At 32.7% G+C, this 15354-nt stretch overlaps 1 long non-coding RNA gene and 1 pseudogene across 1 annotated transcript; both read right to left on the reverse strand.

Moving 5' to 3' along the window:
* Positions 1-10456: 10456 nt before the first annotated feature.
* LOC132304877 (probable BOI-related E3 ubiquitin-protein ligase 2) lies at positions 10457-11710 on the reverse strand (annotated as a pseudogene).
* A 2-nt stretch (positions 11711-11712) lies between these two features.
* LOC132303080 (uncharacterized) lies at positions 11713-14834 on the reverse strand. Its single transcript, XR_009481086.1, has 3 exons — positions 14621-14834; positions 14393-14444; positions 11713-11931 (listed from the first exon to the last, which is right to left on the reverse strand). It is a non-coding gene; the product is annotated as an uncharacterized LOC132303080 (long non-coding RNA).
* Between the last annotated feature and the right edge of the window lie 520 nt (positions 14835-15354).

The raw sequence follows: 15354 nt of genomic DNA on the forward strand, positions 1-15354 counted from the left end.
CATGAAAAGTCTGTAGAACTTGTAGTTTCTGTATTTGATTTCAACTGCTCTAAACACACCATGGGGATTATACTGGACATAGTTAGGACTCTTAAGAACTATTGTAAAACCAAATAGACAGGTTGAGAGTGGCCAGAGACGAAGCAGAAGGCCGGAGGAAGTTCAGGTTTTTTTTTTAAGATTAAGCCTGCTCTTTTTTTTTTTTAAATTGAGCCTGCTCAAAGTGTTTGGAGCCTGCTCTTTTTTTTAATGGAGCCTGCTCAAAGTGTTTAGAGCCGGCTTTTTTTTTTAATTGAGCCTGCTCAATGTTTGTTTGGAGCCTGCTTTACGAGTTTAAGAGTAGACTCCCTTGTTTTCATGAAATTTGACTTTTGGGCATGGTTTGGGGACTTGTTTGGTGTTCTGAAATGATTTTTGAAGTGTACTTTGGGTTTTAAACATAATTTCATGAATTATTAAAGTCTCACATGGCAAAGATTATACCCATAAACTAGTGGATGAAACAGTATTAAACTATACAATTTAACATATTGTTAACGGACGGGTGGAACTGAACTGTTCTGGAAAAATTCTAGGACTACACAGAATGATTAAGAAGTTAATTTTAGGTGTTAGGACTTTAATTGATCAAAGTTTACCCCTAAATTAACGGAACAAACCGTATAAAATTTATGCATTTCTTTATACGGTTAACGGATGGAAGAAAACTTAAATTGCCTAAGTTTAATTTTGGCAATCCAGTGGGATCTAGTATGTTTATAAATCTTATTTTTGGTTGCATGCTAGGGTCAGTTAGTTATCAAGTTTTTTCTAGGCATACCTTGGATGTTAACTGTTGAAATGCTAATTCTGTTTTGCAATACATGGATTTAAGCTGGGATTGTAACTGCAGTAATATTAAGCACTATTATGCAAATACTTGGGTTATTGAATTAGACCTAAATTGTTAAACTGATACTTGGGTTTTGTCAATCTAATTGGATGATGGCTTGGAATTAATTGAAGAATTAATTATGTATTTTTTGTCAATTAACTGAATGGATGCTGGACTTTAACTTGATGAACTATTAAACTTTGTCTCGTTAAGTTACGTGAATGGATTCTGGATTGGATGTTGATGAACGGTTTAAATTCTGCATTTATCAACTATTTGGATTATATGGATACTGTTTGATGTACTGCTTAAAATGTTGCATCTTTTACGGATCATATGCATGGTATGTACTGGTATGGGACGGTGACATACGGAGGGACGGATTAGATCAAAACGCTAATTCCAATCCATTCATACATACGGAATGGATTAACTAAAACAGTTAAATCCTACATGGTTTCATGTCCTGTCAACTAAAACAGTTGAACGACATATTGGATGGTTGTTTATATTTTTTTATTAGTAGAATGGATATTGATTTAATTAAAACATTTAAATCTTAATTTTATGTCGTGTCATGGCAACGAACTGTTGAGTGGCACTACATTGGTTTGGATGGGAATTTATATATGTAAATTATGGTACCGCAATCTGAGCTTGAGTCTCATAGTCGACGGTTAGGGAGCGTATATGCAGTAAGATGCGTAGCTAGCTATGTTAGTTGAGGTATACCCTGTTAGGCTTAGGTAGTCATGCCCACTCAGGTGCGTTTTTGCATGTTGCCTTCTATTCAGGTTGAGACCTTCAGCATAGCCTAGTGAGAGTCCTATAGTATGGTTATATGTATATATCTATTTACGGACTATATAGATATGGTTGGGACATATAGGATGTATCTGCGTATCGGGTCTCTGGTTGGATTGTAGTTAGGATAGAACTTGTTCATGGGCCTGACCCACTATTATTTTTTAGGTAACGGACAATATCAGGTTTTAGAGCTTGTTCGTGCTGAGTAGAGACGACTACTCACTCTACCGACGACATAGGCGGTTCCTGTATGGTTTAGCATTGGATTCCTTTCTGGTGGTTCATTTTTTAGAGTTGGTTTTATTTGGGGTCCACCAGATAGATTCCCGAGTTGTATTAGAATTGGGGAAGTTGGATGTATTAGATTAATACTTTATTTATAAAAAATTTATTCTGAGGTTTTAATATTTGGATTATCATTCTAGTTTTTTTTCAGTAATTTATTTATTCTTGTTTTCTTAATTGTATTCTATATTCGTTTATTGCTAATTGGTTTGATATCCCCGGGTAATCGGGCGTGGGCCTAGCCAACCCGCATCCGGAAATCCGGGGGTATCACAGCCTACATCTATAACACATCTATATCTACATAAATATATAATTTTTTTTTTTTAAAATAAAAGTATAAAGGGCATGGCAAGGTGGGGCAGACAGGCGGATATTTTTTAAAACCCATACTCACTCGTAATTGGTGACATATTTAAAATTTAAATCAATACACGTCCCTAACAGGTTTCCGTCTTGCCCCATCCCTAATGGGGCGAATTTGGTAGCCCCTAATGGGTTTGGGGAGGGTCTGGTCAAATAATTAAAAACCCAAAGCGGGTTTGGGACGGAAACGGATTTAATGATAACACTGCCCCCGATTACATATGTACCTTTAAAATTTATATAAATTTTTGTTACTTTACTTTGCTAGAAGTGTTACTTAATATATTAATATTCACTATTTATTAATTTAAAAACTGACCAACTTAGGCCCTGTTTGGTAAAACTGTGGTTTTCATTTTTTACTTGATTTTATTTTTGCTGAAATGACAAGTTTTGAAAAATTGTGTTGTAATTTCCTATCAAACAAAACACGTTTGGTAACGTATGTTGAATTTTTGAAAAGAGAAAATATTCTTGGCAAATTTATTTTCTATTTAAAATTGACTCTTTTATTTACTATTTGAGTATAATTGAAAAATAATAAAATTGACTTGTTTATTCACTATTAGAGTATAATTGAATAATAATAAAATTGACTCTTTTATTTACCATTAGAGTATAACTGAATAATAATAAAATTGACTCTTTTATTTACCATTAGAGTATAACTAAAAATAATAAATAGTATTTTATTTACTGTTCAAGTATAATTAAAAAGTAATAAAATTGACTCTTTTATTTACTTTTAGAGTATAATTGAAAATTAATAAAATAATAAATAATAGTATTTGAAAACCAAAACTTCATTTTGGAGTTGTGGGAATTGTGAAAGAAATGACAACTAGTTTTTAAAAGTTTTGAAATGTAAAAAGTCAAAATAGAGTAATCAAACCGATTTTGTTGTCGGTTAAAAAAAAAAAAAAACTGTAAACTTTACCAAACAAAGACCTTATTTATAAAACATGACCACATTTATCACCTCAATTTGAGCATTGGGTTAATTTTTTTTTACTAAATGATAAAAAGGGCATAATTCGTCGTATTCTATCGCGGCCCGAAATTAAACCGACAGAATCAGCACTTTATTTGTGGAAATAGGAATGAAGATCTTATACCTATTAGAAATCCGTCATGAAGTTGGGGCGAAATTAGTACACCTAATTTTCTAACGGGCTAGGGTTTGTGATGCCGCAATTCAAACATTAGATTAGTGATGGTAATAAAGAATATGTATACATATATATGTATATATAGAGAGAGAAATAGAGAGAAAGGAACTTAGATTCGTCGCAAATTGTATATACGGGAGCTGCATCGTAGAATGTAATTGGATCTTCATTTCTTTTTCATGATTTTGTAATTAATTTTGTGTAAAATAAATGTGTTGATTAATTTAGAAATTATTTTAAAATATAACTAATCAGATTTATGAGTTTTTATTTTTTCAAAATTATTTTTATAATTTTTCAAATAAAGCAAATTTTTAATCTAAAAAATTTTAAAACGATTTTTTATTCTAGTTACTTGAAAACTGTTTTTAAAAATTTTCTTCGCAGTTGCAATTCAATTATCGCAAGTTCTATGGGATTTCAGCAGAAATTAGAGAATGTAAAAATATCATTAGGTCCTCCATATATTACGCATTCGCCATTGCTCTTTTGTCTTATAGTTATTGAAATTACAATTTTGCCGGCGTGCGCTCGAGCGTATCTTACTTATGACGCTCCATTGAATTACTGCTCGTCTTAAAACTTCAAATGGGCCCAGCCCACTCTTCATGGTTGGGCCAAGATTGGCCCCAAAATAATTTAGGTTTCTTCATTTTAACACAAAAAACGGACGAGTTCCACATTATTTGGAATCAAATCTTTTTGTTTGAAATTAGAATTGGAAAAAAATTTGAATTCTAATTAAAATGAAATTTCATTTAAAATAAACTAAAATTCATTTAAAGGTAAATAAATTTTATTATATTATATTATATTTTTATTATTATGCGTATTTTTTTAACTTAGATATGTGAAAGAAATAAGAGGATAAAAGGAACAAATTTGAGTAAGTTAGAGCAATCACCAAATTTTCTCAAATTCAAGTAAGAAGATAAAGGGATAATTTTGATAAGTTAGAGAGTGATCAAATCCTTCTTCTTATTCTTCTTTTTTTTTTTTTTCTCTGAATTTGTATAGATCATAAAATTTCACTAAGAAGATAAATGAATAATATTAATAAATTAAAGAATGATTATCAAATCATTTCAAATTCTCCCATTTTTCTCTGAATTTGTATAGGTCATAAAATTTCGCTGTAAATATATAAATAATATTAGTAAGTTAGAAAATCAATCATCAAATCCCTTCAAATTCCCTCATTTTTCTCCTGATTTGTTTAGGTTATAAATTTCTTAAAAGCGTTCCGTCAAATCCAATTCTTTTAAAATCCCATTCATTTCAAACATCTTAAAACCATTTTCAAATCTAATTCTAAAGAAATCCTCTCATTCCAAATGTTCATCGTCTCAATGTGATCGTCTTCGAAGCACACGACGCATAATATCATGCCTCGCTACAGAGACCAACCACCTGCAGTTCGCGTATATACCGTGCAAAGAATCAAAGTTCGTTTCTCTCTCTATATACATATATATATGTATGCATATTCTTTATTACCATCACTAATCTAATGTTTGTAAATCGTCAATTGGATGTCATCACAAACCCCAACCAATTACCATATGTTTCAATTTAATAAAAAAAAAATTCTTCAAAATTTATGTATTTGAAACTATTGAATTGGGTTCTTATATGCTCATATGCTTAATTTCTTTTTTTTTTTTCTCTTTAAAATTCTTTTTCCCAATTAATAATGTTTATTGGATACAGATAATGTTATACAGTGCAAAGAATCAAAGTTCGTTTCTCTCCAAATACAGATAATGTTTATTGGATGGTTGATAGTAGACACTAGTTTCGTTTGTTTTTTTAGTTAGTACTTATACATACCGCCTTCGTTGAAATTCGAATCTTTAATATTTCTTTGAGAAATAGAGGTACAAGCCCTGACTTCTATTTGGGAAGTAAATATGCCTTTGGTACTAGTTTCCTTATTGATTCTCAATGCTAACTTCTATTGCTCCATTCTCATGCATTAGTTACAAAAGTTTAATAAATTCTCGTGTTCGAACCGGTTTATGAAACCAAACTTCTCCTCAGGAGGATAGATGGGGCGATTCAGATCCAATGTAGATCCAACTTTCGATTCACTCGTGGGATCCGGGCGGACCACCACGGGTCCTCTCTTCTCAAGAATCCATACATTCCTTATCAATGCTAACTTCTATTGTTCCATTCTCATGCATTAGTTACAAAAGTTTAATAAATTTTTTTAGCAGATACAATCAGGTGTTGAGCATTTAGTAGCTGGAATTCCAAGAAAGCGGAAAATGAAATATATATATATGTGCAACCACTCTAGTCCAAATGATGCTCGGATTTGAAACAATGGTCATGCGCCATAAAAAATGGTGGTGAGAAAATAGAATCTGGTGATCTAACACCCCTATCCCTTTGATTTGGTCTTAAAAACTTCTAAACTTCTAAAGAATAGGACGTGGGCGAACTCTATTCCCACAAGAAGGAGAGCATCTGCACGATGGGTCACACTCATAAACCATAAACCATGGGCTTTGGTTTAAATTTATCATGGTTAAAGGGTGTGGTTGTTCTTGCAAATGCCTTTCTTCTTGCATAATAGAGTTAACGTGATAACCTTTTTAAGGTGATAACCTTTTTAAGGCTGAATCGCATTTAAGGCTGAATCAAAGCGATGGGCAACCCATCACGAGATTTTATTTCTCATCACCATTTTTTATGATAAATGGTGCAAGATCAGTGCTTCAAATCTGCGCAGGGGTGTATGCTCATAGAGGGGGCACGTGCCTTTCCTGGCCTGGCTCCGTTTACCATAATACATATACTAAATTTACATATTTTTGCATATATATATGAAAAAAATTCATATAATGCCCCTTCTGAAATTTTATTTTTTAAAATAATCTCTTAAATTTTATATTTCTTCTCTTTTTTTACTCTATAAATTCCTTTAATTTCCTTTACAAAAAGTCAAAATTTCCTTTTTGAATCAAACTCCAATTTTTTTTTCCTACTCACTCATTTTTCTTTCCTTTTTAATTTATTTTGTTAATTATTTATTGATATATTATTTTGAGTAATTTTTTTTTTCTCTCTTAATTTATAGAATCTATATTTATTTTTGTGGTTATTGAATTTTTTTTCCCCTTTGAATTTAATTTCAGGCTCCGCCTCTAAATCCGAGCAATCATTGATGCAAATCGCAACCAATTGAAGCAGAGTACCTTTTCTTGACTTACCCTCCTGCTACATGGTGGTGGATGGGCCAGTACTTGCACGTGAATCATTGGGTTTTTCTCTTCGACATCTCACTTTTGGAATGCAAAGCCACTTCCTCCAGCCATTTAAAATTACCTTTTTTTTTTTTTTGGATGGAAGTTTTTCAAGATCGGTTTGTACAAATTTGGATATTTCACATCATCCATGGCAATTCGCTCTCTTTCCTTTCCCTAGAGAAATGTCACTTTCCAAGCAGAATTTAGATTCTTTGACTTGTTCACTATTTGCCGATCCTCTTCATTACTTGTACCCTTAATTTTTATTTCAAGATATTCTTCATGTATCTTCTTACTTACAGATCATTTCTCTATAGCACTCGGGAAATATGTCATGTGTCTGACCCCCTTGGCCAGATTTTTTTCTTCCTGTTTAGAGACTAACAATAATTAACTCAAGGTGCAAAGTACAGCACAAAAATAGCCATACACTATTTGAAGAGGGAGAGTATGTTATGCAATGATACAAAAATTTCAATTCTTCCATATCTTCAAGGTCCAACATAAAAAAAGAAAGACTCGAATCAGAGGGAAGAGAGTACCAATAACTCACAAATAATATTGAATAATATTGACTTTTTTACGTAGATATGTGAATAATATTGGTAAGTTAGAAAATCAGTCATCAAATCATTTTTAATTAAATTGAAACTTCTTTTGTATGTGACAGAAGTAAGAGGATAAGAGGAATAAATTTTGACAAGTTAGAGAGTAGTCACCAAATCTCCTCAAATCCTTTCATTTTTCTCCAAATTCTTATAGGTTATAAAATTTATTTTTTAACGAGAAAAAGTAAGAAGATAAAGAGATAATTTTGATACGTTAGAGAGTAATTATCAAATCTCCTCAAATCCCTCCATTTTTCTCCAGATTTGTATAGATTATAAATTTTTTTTAAAAAGATAAATGAATAATATTGGTAAGTTAGAGAACAGTTATCAAATCCCTTCATTTTCTCCATGAATTTATATAAGTTATAAAATTTCACTTTTTTATTTATATATGTGAATAATATTAGTAAGTTAAAAAATTAGTCATAAAATTAGTACTAATTAAATTAAAATTTCTTTTGGAATAAACTAAAATTCATTTTTTAATGAGAAAAGGTAAGAAGATAAAGAGATGATTTTTATAAGTTAGAGAGTATTTACTAAATCCCCTCAAATCCTCCTATTTTTTTTTCTAATTTTGTATAGATAATAAAATTTCTCTGAGAAGATAAATAAATAATAATAGTTAGTTAGACATTAGTTATCAAATCTCTTCAAATTCTCCATAGATTTGTGTAGGTTATAAAATTTCACTTTTTAAGGTAGATATGTGTTTTTAGGTAGATATGCGAATAATATTGATAAGTTGGAAAATCAGTCATCAAATCCCTTCAAATTCTCCTAATTTGTGTAAGTTATAAATTTCAAGGATCCCGTCAAATCCAATTCTTTTAAAATCCCATTCATTTCAAACTTCTTAAACCCATTCCAAATGTTCATCGTCTCAATGTGATCGTCTTCGAAGCATCACAGTACACAACGATCATGCCTCGATACAGAGACCAACCACCTGCAGTTCGCGTATATACAGTTCGAAGAATCAAAGTTCGTTTCTCTATATACACATATATATGTATGCATATTCTTTATTACCATCACTAGTCCAATGTTTGTATTGCTTCAATTGATTCTCAATGCTAACTTCTATTGTTTTAATAAATTTTTTTAGCTGACTCTAATTGTACATTGTTTTTATTTTCTGTTTAGATACAATCAGATGTTGAGCATTTAGTAGCTGGACCTTCCAAGAAAACGCTAGTGGACAATAGAAGAATAAAATGAAATATCTAGATTTGTGCAACCACTCTAGTCCAAATGGATGCTCGGATTTGAAGCGATGCTCATGCACCATAAAAAATGGTGGTGAGATAATAGAGTCTGATCTAACGATTTTAAAAATTTCTAATTCATAACGAATACTACGTTGGCGAACTCTATTCCTGCAAGAAGGAGAGCATTTGCAAGATGGGTCACACTCATAAACCATGGGTTTTGTTTTAAATTTACCATGCTTTATGAGTGTGGTCATTCTTGCAATGCCCTTTTTCTTGCATAATAGAGTTTTTCAACGTGGTATTTGATATGAATTAGATATTTTAAAGATATTTTTAAGACGGAATCAAAGGGTTGGGGTGTTCGATCACACGAGAATTTTTATGGTGCATGGGCATTGCTTCAAATCCAAGCATCCATGGATCTAATTGCACCGAGCATTCATTGATCCAATCGCAACCAATTGGACTAGAGTCGCTGTACAAATCTGGATATTTCATTTTGGCTGTGTAATTTAAAGCAGTGGATACTCATCATTCATGCAATTCGCTCTCTTTCCTTTCCCTAGAGAAATGTCACTTTCCAAGCAGACTTAAATTCTCTGACTTGTTCTCTATTTGCCGATCCTTCTCATTACTTGTATCCTTAATTTTTATGTTCTCTATTTCAAGATATTTTTCATGTATCTTGTTCCTAATCATTTCTATACAACGTTAATATCATTAGGTCCTCCATATATTACGCATTCGCCATTGCAGTTTTTGGCTCATAGTTATTGAAATTACAATTTTGCCAGCGTCCCAACGCGCTCGAGCCTATCTTACTAGTTACTTATGATGCTCCATCGAATTATTGCTCGTCTTAAAACCATGGTTGGGCCTATCTTGACCCATAACAATTTAGGTTTCTTCATTTTTAACACTCAAATCTTTTTATGATTTGAAATTAAAATTGGAAAAAGATTAGAATTCTAATTAAAATGAAATTTCTTTTAGAATAAACTAAAATTCATTTAAAGGTAAATAAATTTTATTATGTCTTATTTTATTTTATTTTTAATATTATGCATATGCTTTTTTAACCTAGATATGTGAGAGAAGTAAAAGGATATAAGGAACAAAGTTTTGTAAGTTAAAGAGCAATCATCAAATTCTCTCAAATCCTTTCATTTTTCTCTTAAAAAATTTATTTTTTAACGTAGATATGTGAGAGGAGAAAATGTAAGAAGATAAAGAGGTAATTTTGTTAAGTTAGAGAGTAGTTATCAAATCCCCTCAAATCCTCCTATTTTCTCTGGATTTGTATAGATTATAAAATTTCTCTAAGAAGATAAATGAATAATATTGGTAAGTTAGAGAATGATTATCAAATCCCTTCAAATTCTCCCAGTTTTCTCTGGATTTATATAGATTATAAAATTTCTATTTTTTAATAGATACGTGAATAATATTGGCAAGTTAGAAGATGAGTCATCAAATCCCTTCAAATTGTCTCACCTATGGGGCAGGAGCACTTCAAATCCAAGCATCCATTGATGCCATCGTAATTGAAAGCTGGGAGTTCCTCATCATCATGGCAATCACTACTTTAATAGATCTCTTTTCTTTCCCTAGCAGACTTCCAAGTTCTTTAAACTTGTTCACTATTTGCCGAGGGAGTTTTTGTTCTAGCGGTAGTCTATTCAATTCAAACATATATACCAATTTCAGACCTGGCTTCTTTCTTTTTGTCCAATTGTTGGTTTTTACTGGTGGTTAGAAACAGATTCTACACAAAAACAAAAGGAAATCACTCCCATCTCCATTTTGTGAACTTTAACAAGTCATCCACCCATATACATTTTATGATTTTAGGTACAGAAAGACTAAACTGATAACATATAGAAAGTGGACTGGATAATTTCTTTGCAACTTTTAAGTTGTTCGAAATTTAATTTGACAAGTAGACCTGGATACTAGAAGTTTTCATCTCCTGGCATACAAGACAAATATTGATTAATCCATCACAATCCTTGCACAAACACAAGTGTCTACAAGGCATCAACAAGATGCAGACCTCCTTGGCCTTGCATGCTCTGCAAATCATATTATCCTTCATGAAACCAGTCTTCCCAGGCCCGCCTTGAAGGCCTAGGTGGTTGTTCAGGTTTACATATGAAGCAGCATCATCGATTTCACTGTCTCCAAAACCTTCCCTCCCTTGGTCAGCACCCTGTGAAATTGCCTGCTGGAGGTTGTTTTTCAGGACTTCAACCACCGACTCGTTTTTTGCTCTGTGCTGCCAGTTTTGGGCTTCCACTGCCGCCTGCTTCATTCTCTCAGCCAGTTCTCTGTTCTTGTGGTTTATGTTCTCTATTTGAACATCCTTTTCATGTATCTTCTTACTGATGCATTTCTCTCTTACTGATGCATTTCTCTATAGCACTCAGGAAAGATGTCGTGTCTCTGATTTATGTATCTGACCCCCTTTGCTAGATTTTCTTCCTGTTTAAAGACTAACAATAATTAAATCAAGGTACAAAGTACAGCACAAAAATAATCATACACTATTTGAAGAGGGAGGGTATGTTATGCAATGATACAAAAATTTCAATTCTTCCAGATCTTCAGGTCCAACATAAAAAAAGAAAGGCTCGAATCAGAGGGAAGAGAGTACCAATAACTCACAAATAATGAGGTTAGTTATGGACACTGAAAAGTCCTCCAACATGGACATCATAATGATAGGTCACATATCCCTAATAGTTCATTTAGAGGGCAGCCATACCTGAATCTTAATATACTGATCAAGTTCTTTTTTCTGCCGATTAAGTTCATTCCTAATAGTGTCACCAAAAGATAAGATGATTGGTGGTGCTGCCGTCAAATTTTCACTTGCAGAAGTGACAGAGGAGTTGCGTTCATCATCATCACATGACAGCCTTAAACCCGTCGATACAGGGTTTTGGTTTGGTATGCTTGATAGTAATAGCTTAGCTTCATCATGACAGATGTTGTTCAAGGAAATCTGTCGCATCTGCTTCCTTGAGATCTCTTCTGATTCCCTGCCTCTTTTATTAGGCTGAAGCAACTGGGTGTTGTGCTCATTTCTGAAATAATTTACTGGATCGATATTACATCCAACTGGTACTGTAACGTAGATTGCAAAAGGGTAAATATCAGATCAGTTCAACTACCAGAAAGCCAACAAGATTGTACAAAGCAACGTGAGAACATGATCTTATTTTTGTGAAAATGCAAAGCGCAGTTATCAAGTAAAATTCTAAAGCCTCCAGAGATGTAGCTATAATTGAGGCAACCATGAGGAGCACATTGAACCCAACTAAAGAGGAAGAAGAAATCAGCTCAGCAAGCCTGAGGTGCAAGAAAAGAAAAATTTTCTTGTTAGGATGTGTTTCTTGCAAGTCTGAAGGTTTTCTACGCCAAAAGGCAAACAACTCATGATGTATCAATTCATTCATGGGGATTACCGAGTTCTAAATTTAACTATTTCAGCACTCTATACTTGTTCCAACAGTACGTATGAAATAAATAAAGGGAGAAATAATTCTATCGAACACTAACTAGAAACTCCACAAGCAGAGCAAGCATGGCAAGTATCTATAAATTTTATCGACTGGTAAACCCAGACATTTACCTCATGCAGGAGCATCGATAAGGGAAATTGTCGGATTATGAAATATATAACAAACTGAAAATGCTTAAAATTACAATGCTTATATAACACCACATCCATTTAAAATGCTAAACCAAAATGAAATCTTTTAAAGTTCTGATACATCAGAGAGGCATACAAAGCCCACCAAAGTGACTCGCCTTGAGGTGTTCTTCAGTTTAGAATGATTTCAATTCCATTTTGAGAACTTAAAATCTTTTGAGGATTCATTCTGCAAAAGTAGACACGGAGAAACATCCACATCTGATTTTTGGCCTACCACATGTACACCTAATACGTTATTCAAATTAGCAAAGTTTGTGTGATACAGATCATTGCTTCTTGTTAGGGTGGTTATCAACGATATATTGTCCGTTGGAGGGGTTGCCTATACATAGATGACTTGTGGATTACAAAGGATGAATTTTAAGTGGCTAGTGGATCACAAAGGATGAATTTCACCGTATTAACTCAGACCTATTAGAGCAGAACAATGGGCTTTGGTCTCGAAAAGCGAGTTCTTTTGAGTGGGGAAAATTAAGGGAGGTCATGATGAACCTCAATCGCAACATGCTCTGCATACTTATTATAGGCTTAAGCACATAAAATGATAGGTTAAAATCATAAAACCCTCTGTACTATAAATTTATGCCATATTACGCCCATGTAAAAAATTGGTATCAGAAAAAAAACCTGACTATTGAAAGCTGTATCAAAACACACCCCTGCCGTTAGTTTGACGTTAAAAAACAAACGTAAACATCACATGGCACCCATGTGCCTCATTATCCGAGTTTAAAGATGAAAAAACCCTTTCTAAGGAAAAAAAACCTCTTGGTGTGTAATATTTATTGAAAAAAAAAAAAAACCTCTTATGTAATGGCTGCTGGTAATATGTAGTGTTTCATGTACTAATAAACCTCTCGATAAACGACACATTTGAGTAAAATCAATACGTGGTACAAATTAGTTCAATATTTATTTTGCAGACATGTTGTATGCATTCAGTCAGACAATAAAGCTTGATTAACTAAGATTTTTCTTTACTTCCTAACCTCACTTTGTCAAAAAATGGTATGAGTTCACAAGGGTGGTTTTCTTTTCTTGTTATCCATTTTAAATGTGTTCCCATTCTGAGTCTTTCACTCTTTTGGGGATCATTGTACATTCTATAAAAATAAAAAGAAGTAGAAGACTAAGAAGAAGAAATGGTTGTGTTCATGTGCAGTGAAAAGCAAAAGGGACACCTTGCTATGTCGGACACTTTTCCTATTAATAATTGGCATGCCAAACACTTCTTGACATTATTACACTTGCGTCTAAATGTGCTCTACACTCTTTATGACACTTCCTGAACAATCCATTTTTTTACCTTCAAATTTTACCCAAAAACAAGTGTATTATGCCTTTTCTTTTATGAAACTTCTGTAAGATTCCTTTTCAATTTATTCTCTTTGGTTGTTCCTTGCACACAAAAACACTCATCAAAGGATCAAATCCATATAACTGACACTTAATTCTCTTTGGTTATACTTCTTCCATGTTCTTTATCTCTTCTCTTTCCTTTCTTTTTTGCTGGTTTTGGATCATTATCTTCTTTCCCTTTTCCTAGATATTTTGCAAGCTTCGCCTAACTAATTGTGTTTGACACATCAATAACTAACTGTGTTTGACACATCAATCAAGAATGAATATATATAGACCACATTTACCACTTTAGAGAGTAAATCCGGAGATGAGGGCGAGGGAGTGACACAAACTTAAAAGTCCCCACTAAGAGTGACACAAACTTAAAAGTCCCCACTTTTACAAAAACCGAGTGCAATTCCCTATAGCTATTCTTGTGATTTTTTGCATAAACTTGAGAATACAAGCTTAGAGACAAGTAGATATTAAAACAATTCTAATAGATCTAAAATACATTCATGCGGAATTTTGTTTCTCGGATAATTGACAAAAACTCTAAATCCAATTTTTGATCATTGAATCATTTATTTTTCTTAAAATCTCTTCAATGTTTATATGGCTTTTTTTTTTTTTTTGGTTTTTTGGTTAAGTATCTATATTCTCTCTAATATCTTAATAGATCAGAAAACAAAACCACAATCAACATAAAACCAATTCATGCACTGAAAACTAATAACATTCATAAAAAATTACCTCAAGATTCAATAGTTTGATTCAGGTGCAAAGACTTCAACCATGTCAGATCCTACACACAATCCCCATATATAAGAGAGAGATTATTATTTGGTTATTTGAACAGAGAAATAATAGTATGTATTTACAATATATACACACAATTACACATGTATGCCATAGTTTTCTGGAATCGATTAATCAAAGCAAGATATAAAACAAAGGTAAGTAGCTATAGTGGATACATACATCAGAGAGAGGGGATTTGGATTTGAGAGGAGGAAATCAGAGGAATCGCCTAAATGAATGAAAGAGAAAGAAAGACAGAAATGATATAATCCAGAAAATTGTGGTAACAAATAGAAGAGAAGGTGTTGTGAATTGTAAGGTGAGTGAAATAATTGAATTGAAATGATAATTGAATGGTGTGGTGGTTACGCAAACGGACTTTTTTTTTTTTGGGTTTTTTGGGTGTTTGTTCTGTTGGGAAACGTGCTAATTTTAAAAACTTTTCGAGGGATTTAAATTTATAGATCTTGATTCATCACATAGAGACAAGTTTTATGCAAAAATAAAATATGATGTATCATTCAACTAAAAGATTGAATACTTACATCAAGGTTTGAGTAAACCTCAGATCTCTCCTCTAAAGTGAATGTTCTCACTTATTGTAGATCCCTTTTGCTAGACATCTTTTCCATGGATCTCCATCTTCTTGATAATGGTCTTGCCTTTAGGAATCACTCATAAGCCTCTATGAATGACCTTGGAAAACTAGGCTTATGGGAGCCTCCATTAGATGAGAACATAAACCCTAATTTTCTAGAGAGAGAAAAGTTATTCCTATTTTTTTCTCATCAAAATCACCCCCTAAAATATACATAGACCATGTATATTTATAGGCAACATAAAAATAAAGAAAAGGAAACAACAAATCCTTCTCCATCTCTAATTCATATGTCTCAAATCTAATATGATTCCAA

The sequence above is a fragment of the Cornus florida genome, unplaced genomic scaffold (assembly GCF_030987335.1).
Source record: "Cornus florida cultivar Cherokee Brave unplaced genomic scaffold, ASM3098733v1 CherokeeBrave_3.0.0_Hap2_Chr04, whole genome shotgun sequence".
Classification (NCBI taxonomy): Eukaryota; Viridiplantae; Streptophyta; class Magnoliopsida; order Cornales; family Cornaceae; genus Cornus; species Cornus florida.